A 9,938-nucleotide genomic window follows, 5' to 3' on the forward strand; every position below is an offset into this window, starting at 1 on the left:
TAAAATTTATAAAATATGCAATATATAATAATACAAACTTTAAAAAAAACTTAAATTATAGTTATTTTTTTTTTTTACAATTTAATTAATTTTTTTTTTTTAAAAAAAAGAACCGCAACCTTAACCAAGAGACTCCATAAAAACCTTCCTTTTTTTTTAAATACATAAAACATGTGCAGGGCGGAAATTCAGCACCATGAAATCTTTTACCAACTCTCTTCCGTTTTTTCATCTCCTCTTGCGGCTTGGCAAAGATAAAAAATAAACAGACATGGAATATTAAAAATATAAATTAAAGAGGGTGGAAAAAGGAAAAAAAAATATAAAACAACACAACACATGCATGGACACAATCATCTACCATCCCACATTTCAAAAATATCCCTTTCGTTCTTCTTTTTTTCTTGCAGCCGGCTGGTCAAGATAAAAACATACCACAAGGATATAATAAAAAGAGAAAGAATCAAAAATGTTTAACACAAATTTTATCGACGAAACAAAAATTAAATTTTCTCCTTTCTAAATGACCCGGCCAAAGATAAGAGTTCATTATACACCAACTAAAAGCCATTATGTACCACTAATATACTCTTTTTCATAATAAAAAGAGAAAGAATAAAAAATGTTTAACACAACTTTTATCGGCAAAACACTATTAACATTCTTGCCTTTTTAAATCAGCATTTATCCATATAATCTTTTGTGTATATCTCAAGAGTTATACCTTAATCAATATACGTAATCAAATTTAATGGTATTTGAATGTCATAACTATCTGCGTACTTTTGCAGATCTTGTAAACCTTTAATGGTTGCTGTTAATATATAATTTGAATTTTGTAACTTATGACCTTTTGTAAAAATCTTTTATTTTTTTTGATGACCTATAATTTGAATATTTTTTATTTTAACCTTTTGTAAAAATCTTTTCTTTTTTTAATGACCTTTTAAATTATATTAATGTTAATATGTAAATAATAATATATATATATATAGCTGTAAAAATTGTAAAGATTTGAAGTAGTAATTTTTATAAAATTAAAAATAAATTAAATAAAGATATTTTATTTTTTTTAATATAAAAATATTCGACTTTTTTATTATTTTTTAAAAAAATATTATAAAATAATTCATATAATTTACAGAGGATTAAAAAATATATATTAAAATGGATATATTAAAAATTAAATATAAAAAAAATAAATATATAATATATATATAATCTATGAAGACATTAAAAAGGACTATAAAAAAAAAATATATATTTAAAAAAAAGGTGGGTATATATCATCCAAGAGAAGAGTGAATGCTTAAAAAATTAGACAGGCAAATTTCCAGGGAAATCTGTTGGCGAAGGTAAAATCCTTCATTGGGGTCCCCTGAGATCTGTCTCATTTTTTTTCCTATGATTTTGATGAAATTGAGGGCCTCGTTTCCAAACATGCCTATTTTTGGTTTCTCTTTACCTGCCTTTCCAGAAAATATCATGGTGGCAGAGAATTAAGACGCTACAAATTATAGTGAAACATGGTGAAGCTAGACGAAAGAGGATTATGGAAAATGATTTTAATATTATTCTAAAAACACGTAAGAGATGATTAAAATATAAAATTGAATAAAAATATAATAAAATTTTAATGATGAAATATTTAAAATAGGACAATAATGATAAAACAAAATTCATAGATTAATTAGAAGATTATTTCGTAAAAAAGTTTAAGGATGATGAAATACGTTGAGCACGATAAAGGGATGAAGTCGCACGTACATAGATATCAGTGGAAACCGAGATACGATAATTATGAAGATTCGAGACATACAAATAATTATGAACCAAGATATAGAAACAATTATAATCCTAGAGTTTATGATAATGATAGGGGGTATAATGGGCCAGGACCGTATAATAATTTTACAAGATTTAACAATAAAAATAATTATAACTACGATAACTATAGATATAATAATAATGATAATTACAAATATAATGAAAATAATTATAGATATTATAGACATCAGAACGAATCGAGATACATACCTAGATACAATAATAATCAGAACAATAATCAGTCATACAACAACAGATTTGACGTAAATAGAATGGATGATGATGACAAGGCAAATGATGATTACAAAGTTACGATATATCTTAATGATTTACCAATAGTCATGCAGATCAACACCGGGTCACGATTTTCGATATTGCCGATTAATATTGCTAGAAAGATAGGAATCAAAGTCTTGAATAAATCGGATACGAAACTGACTGGCTATGATGGGAAAAGATTAGAGGTGCTAGGAATCGTTAAAATAAAAGTGAGATATGAAGACAAAACTCAAAACTTAGATGCTTTTGTAGTCCAAAATGACAAAATTGCAATTCTGGGAAGGACGTGGATAAAAGTTTTTGGGAACATACTTAATAAAATTGTAAATATAATCGAGGAAAATAGTAAAGTAGATAGTAAAAATTATGAAGGTGCATATTACAATAAAAAGCATGAAAATTATAATTATAAATATCATAATAATAAAAACTTGAATAAAATTGAATTATGTAAATTAATACCAAATGTTAAAAGAGAAATAAATTCTTATAAATTAGAAGAAATAAATCATTTGATAACAATTGAAGAAATAGTAGTTATTAAAAACAATAATGAAATAAAAATTGAAGAAAATATTAAAATAAAAAATTTTATAAACAATAAAAAATTTTAAAAAACTTTGGGAAAAAAAATTAAAACAAAGGTGATTAAATATCGTGATGTTGAAAGAGAGATTAGGAGTACGATATGGAGATCGTATGTTGAAAATGGAAGGAGAAAGAGAAATTTTGTTATAAAGAACAAGTTGAAGAGTAATTATGATATAAAAAAAGTGTTTAAATTGAAAAATAAAAGAGTAAAATTTAAAAATAAAAATAATTAAATAATAAATAAAAAATTATAATATAAAATGAGACAATTCCAAATATTCTATTATTATTCCAAATTATTATTCTTATTCTTATGAATGCTGATAAATTATTTATTCCATTATCATCCAAAATTATTTTATTTGAGATATATTGATCATAATATATATTTACAAACATTGATAATAATGATAATAAATAACGAGATGAACAAGCTAGTGTGAAGATGATGTTCAAGCGAATGATTAGATGATAAGGATAACAAGCTAATGAAAAGATATGAATGAGGCTAAACAACAACAAAATATCAAATGAAAATTCTACAAAGGAGAAAAAATTTTTAGAGGTGGAAGAAGTGAACAAGTTCAAGTTTAAGTTCAAAATTCGAAAATTCAAAGTCAAGTTCAAAATTCGAAAATTCAAAGTCAAAAGTTCAAAAATTCAAAGTCAAGTTCAAAAGCGAGAATATGACCTACGACATAGAAAATGATTGTTATAAATAAATAAAATTTTGTAAAAAAATATATATATATAATTTTGAAAGAGAAATGGGATGATCAATACAAACAGCAAATCAACAAGCAATGTTCAACCAACAACGTTTCAACAATGATGTTCAACCAACGATGTTTCATGATGTTCGATAATCGATTCAACAAACGATAATCAGATGGTCAAACAAACAATCTAAAGATATACGAACAATTGACTAATGGAGCAATTGAGAAACGAATGACTGGAAGTGAAGATAAGTAACTGAGGAAAGAAGACATAAAAAGGGGGGGGGGAAATGTTAATATATAATTTGAATATTTTTTACTTTGTACCTTATGACCTTTTGTAAAAATCTTTTCTTTTTTTTGATGACCTATAATTTGAATATTTTTTATTTTAACCTTTTGTAAAAATTTTTTCTTTTTTTAATGACCTTTTAAATTATATTAATGTTAATATGTAAATAATAATATATATATATAGCTGTAAAAATTGTAAAGATCTTGAAGTAGTAATTTTTATAAAATTAAAAGATAAATTAAATAAGATATTAAAATATATTTTTTTGGTTTCTCTTTACCTGCCTTCCCAGAAAATATCAGTTGCATTCAATTGACTATTGAAATTATCTTTACTAATAGGTTTCAAATCGCAAACCGTACTTTCCCATAATCGTATAAGTTTTGCCAATTCCTCGAGTTGATGTTTCATATTTTCAAATGTATTTATTCTCGTCTTTAAATTACACAAATAATCAAATAAGCGGGAACAACCCCCTTTAAGTTTTTCATCGACTTGATAATCGGTTAAACGCCCCAATCTTTCTTCCCAAATTATATATATAACCTTGGCATTAAATTTTCGCCCGGGGACTCCCTGGGCTTTATATGGTCATTGTGTCTCATCACAGTATCTCCCATTTTCAGCTGCACCAAATTTAACTTCGAGCCTCTATTCTCCCCGATAATTCCCTTGGCCCACTTCTTGCCACTCCCATCCCATAGGCGGGTCCACACCTTTTTCCCTACACCGAATTTAATCTCCGGGTCTTCTCGAACTACATTCTCCTGGTTCTTTACTTTCAAAAAATCCGATGGAACCCTTGTCCTCTTACCAAGAAACAATTCCGTAGGGGTCATCCCCTCTCGATTTCGAGAGATTGACGAGCTAATCACCCATCCTTATAATTTACCGATTTCCTTATCCAATTCTTCACAACGACCACCATCCTCTTAGCTTGTCCATTTGAGCTGGGTTGATACGGCGGCGTAAGAATATTCTGGGCCTGTGACTCAGCCCAAAACTGTTTAAACTCATCACTTACGAAGGCTGGACCCCCATCAGACACTATTGTGTCTGGCAAACTGAATCGGGCATATAATTCCTGTAATTTCCTAATAACTATCTTAGTGGTATAACCATTAACCTCTGCATATTCTACCCATTTTGAATACGAATCTACCACTAAAAAATATGACTTTTTATTAAGATCAAAATAATCGAAGTGGAGACGCTCCCGCGGTTTCTTTGATCGGGGCCAAATTTGACCTACCTCTTTACGGGGCATAGGTGCACAGGTATTACAAGGAACGCATTTCCTCGTAATCCTTTCAATATCATTGCCTATACCAGGCAACTATACATATTCACGAGCCCAAGATTTTATTTTATCCCGACCTTGATGTCCAGCATGTAATAATTTTACTACGTAATTTACAAGGAATTACATCTCGATTTCCTTTCATTAAACAATCATCTACTACGGACATTCATTTTCAATTTTTCTAAAACTTTTACCATTATTTCCCCAAGGTTATTTTTCTGTTAAAAATAATTTTACCTGACTCATCTTTATCTTTCATACTGAATTTAAGGTCTTCCCAATTGGTAGGACCCACTTTGAGCATATGCGAAAGCGAGAAAAGCAAGGCTTTCTCATTATCTCTGACCTTATTTTGATCCAATTCACAACTTTCCTCAACCGACCCTAATCGGGACAAAATATCAGGCAAACAATTCTCTTTGCCTCGACGATATCTAATCTCCACGTTAAAGCTGCCCACCAACAACAACCAACGTTGTAATCGTGGAGACATCATCAACTCTTATCCTTCCTGAACAAGTGAATCAAGGGCTTATGATCGGTATAAATCACAAATTTTTTCCCAATCAGATATTCCCTACGCTTGGTTAAACCAAAAATGACCGCTAAAGCCTCCTGTTCAATAACAGAATACCGGGTCTCCACCTCACGAAAAACTCGCGAGAAAAATATAATGGGTCTCTCTAAGCCCTCTATTAAATGTAACAACGCCCTACCAACCCCTTTATTCGAGGCATCCACCGCCATAATTATTTTCAAATCGTTGTTAAACACCCCAAAATCGGTTCTTTTCCCATTTTTTCCTTTAAAATTTCAAAAGCTGTTTGCTGTTCACTTGTCCACTCAAAATGACCTCCTTTCTTTAATAAATCATATAAAACCTCCCTTTCATGGGAATTAAGGGGATGACTGCCCCTTTTCTTTTTATCACTACCATTATCACAATTTACATTATCATATGTTTGGTTATAAAAATTTTTACGATTCCTCGGTCCCCCGACCCCTATATGATTAACTCTGCAATCATATAGTCAATGAAAATTTTGAGACATTTCAATACAGTTCATGGCCACATGTCCCGGCCTTTGACACTTAAAACATAATCGAAACCTGTCCACACTGACCATTTTTACATTCGCATTTCCTACTTCAGATCTTTTTAACGGAAATCCCTCTTTAAACCTCTGTTATGGGACCACGCAGGTATCTCTCTTGTGTCCCCTCCAACCACAACGGTTGCAAATAATAATTTCCCCACATTTTTTATTCCCTGAAAAGCCATTATTTTTTTTGTAATCATTCCCTTTATTGCTATCATATTTTGGCCATATGTATGGCACTTCACTGGATTTTTGCTCACCCTCATCAACGCATTGATGATTTCCTTCATTTCCCTCACTTCCTGGAGAATCCTACCTGACCTTTCCAAACCATTCCCAGCCTTGATTTAGTCTAAAACATCTTTTAGATTACTCTCCAAGTCTGCTATTTTCTTTACCTAAACACCCGACACCAAAATGTCCTTCTTCAAATTACAATATATTTCTGCCAGTACCGCGGTACCTCTTTTTTTCAAAAATTTTAATATAATTATCAATACATACATTATTACCAATATTCCAATGGTAATCAAATGCTTACCTAAATCCAATTCATTAAAGTTTTTATACAAAACTTTATAACCCAAATCCTTATATAAGAAAGTTTTATCACCAAAACTATGCTCCCCACCATGCCTAAAAAAATAAACCATTTGGTCATAAATTTTTAATTAATATCGTGACCCAATTAAACAAAATCATTTAAATACTTATATGGAAATAAGAATATACGGGTATTATTACCAAAAAAAAAATCACGATAAAATATGTATCTAAGATTACTAATTCTTTTGAATTTCATTTAAAAAAAATAAAATCCGATCACATGTTATCTAAATTTAATTATTATCCAATCGACCTTGTTTAAGTCGGTTGATTGGCATTACATAATAATAATATATCAAGATACATCAAGATACGACACCTAATATTGGAAGAAAGTTGATCATGAGATCAAAAATTTAGACTATTAACCGGATGACTAAAAAACATCGCGTTTTGAAATCTTTATAACTCGGAAAGGTGTCATTCGTTCTTTTAATGAAATCTCCTATTTTATTGTGTGTCTTAATACTCTCAAATATTCTAAATTTTATAAAGTCGAAAATTTAGTCGGAACCTCATCTTTTAAAAATTTCTCCTAAATCATAAACTATAACACAAAATATTTCGGTATTATCAAACAAGTCTCATTATTAAATGCCACTAACAATATAAATATACGATAATTTTGTAAATTATTTTATAATGATACAATTATGCCATGAGAAGAAAAATATCGAATGAAGTTTAATTCCTGAATTCTCTAGGAAAAAGTGGAACATTCATCGAGTTCAAAAAGCTTTAAAGAGACCCCATACGGGTTCCATAAACTGAAAAATTATCAAGTAATAGGCTACAATCTTTTGAATCTTACAAACTTGAAAGAGAAATTGGTAAAATATGGCCATTAATTTAGCAAGAAATAATCAAATTGGCGTTTATTGTTAGGTGTTATACAAGAAAAAAAAAGGATAGATTAAATATATTTATTATTTTAATAATTTATGGATCTCAAAATAAACTTTGTGTTTTGCATTATAATTTATAATTACGAAAAAAATTTGAAAAAAAAGGCGGGCGCCCGGCTATTGATCAATATAATGGGAACACGTCTAGCCCAATTTTGAATAAATAAAAGTAAATGATGGTCTTTGTCAAATATTAGTATTTAAAATTTTCTAAAAAACGACTTAACCTAATTATTAACAAAAATTGAGGATACTAAATTCCATATATTTTTTAATAAAATATGTGATTTCATAAATAGCAAATGACGTGTTTTAGAGTTATAAAAAATTTTAAAACGTAACGTTAAATAAATATAAAAACGTCAACTAGGCTGGTTCGGGTTTTTTGAAAAGGTCTGAACTTGCTAAATGAGTTACAATATAATTAAAGAGTCTAAAGAATTTCCTTAAAGAAAAAGAAATCTGGTGGAAAAATATTTCGGTCAGGAACTTCCAAAAAGTAACAAATTTATGGTTTGCGATAATGATGAACTTTATTAGAACGTAAGTGGATAAGTAGCAAAATATATTAATTATATCAACCATTTGTCAAATATAAATCACTATTGCATATGTGATAATGCTTTTGCTGTAATGCATTCGCTATAATGCATTTGCTATATTTAGACATGTGCACTGACAGCATTTTCGGCGGCGGCGTTTCTTTTTTAAAATGATTGATCGGCTGGCGGCGGCGAATCAATTTAGACGCCGCCACAAAAATCGGCGGCTGCGCCTAATATTTTTCTATTAAATTTTTTTAATTATATTTATAAATTCATTGGAAACCCTTTTAAAATAAAATTTATACTTTATTATGTTTATAACTATAATTTAATGATTTTATTAAGTTATAAATATCATGAATAAATATTATTTTATTAAGATTTAAAGGATATAATAATGATCTTTTAGAGTTCAGAGTGAGCCCAGCAAATACACGCTCGCTGGGTGTGCTCGTAGCTGGAATGCACAGCACCTTTCTACCTAATATTGAGTTTAGGAAGATCCAATGCTCTTATCTTCCAAAAATCGAAGTCATCTTTTATCTCCAAATTATAAGGCGAAAATAATGAATAACACTCTTTTTCTAAACTAGTTAAATAGTGTTGTTGTTCCAGGTTATTGTTTTGAATAAATGAATGTTTCGTAGCCAATGACTTAAGATAATCGAGTTTTGAAGCAACTTCCGTCGTTTCATATTCGTTTAATTCGTCCGTGTAAGGCCGTAGAGAGGTAGCGTTTTGACATAAAAATTCAACCGGAGTAATATTTTTTCCTTTAAATATTCATTTACTATGTTTATTGATTGAAAACAAGGATCCAAAAGTGCTCCTAACACCTAAGTAAATTAAGAAAAGAAAGAGAAATAATATATAAAAATAATTTATGTATTTTAAAATAGTACCTGAAGATCGGTTATTGGAAATCTATGATCAAATTTAGTAAGCATATTTTGTTTAAGGCTATGGGAGGACTATCATATTAATTTCACTACGAAATAATAAGGATAATTTATAGTTACTCCTTTTTGGACAGATAAAAATTCAACAGTTTTTTTTGGAGGTTTTAAGAAAATTTAAAAGTTCATGCACCAACTATACCAACGGGCACATTTAATTTTAAGGTTTTTTGTTTTTTCTCATATGATTTTTGATTTACACTATCATCACAAAACCCAAACGATCTTCATAAAAAGAATCATTATCATCCAAATCTAAAATATCCGATATATATGATATCGATTCAAAACATTTTCTATTTTCTATATCGTTTATTTATTCAAAATCCACTGTTTTGAATCTTAAGGCAACTATAACTTCTTTCACTTTTTAATGAGATTTTCTATTTTATTAACTTTTTTTTATTCCATCGACTGTCACTAGATTATGTAATCCATTCCCCAAACATAAATTATGGTCATATTCTCCTAGACGAACACTTTTCTTTATATTGGGTCCTGCATCCGTAACCATTTGAATTTTCTTGGACCCTAAATCAAATTCATTTTCAACTTTTTCTATTTCGGAAAGAATAGTTTCAGCGGTATGTTTTTGAGTGACATGATGTGTCGCCAATGTATAAAATACAATATTAAAATTATTATCTATTTCGTGAAATGTAAAGGTGATATAATTTCGCCGTCTATATTTGTCGGTCAACATATCAAAAGTTATAGCACAAAATTTAGGACCTATATTATGTTGGCATATGTATGCTTTCATTGATAAATACACATCATCTAATCCACTCCGGATAAGTGTAATTCTATAT

This window comes from Gordionus sp. m RMFG-2023, chromosome 4 (assembly GCF_954871325.1).
Source record: "Gordionus sp. m RMFG-2023 chromosome 4, tfGorSpeb1-WG-v2, whole genome shotgun sequence".
Lineage (NCBI taxonomy): Eukaryota > Metazoa > Nematomorpha > Gordioida > Chordodea > Parachordodidae > Gordionus > Gordionus sp. m RMFG-2023.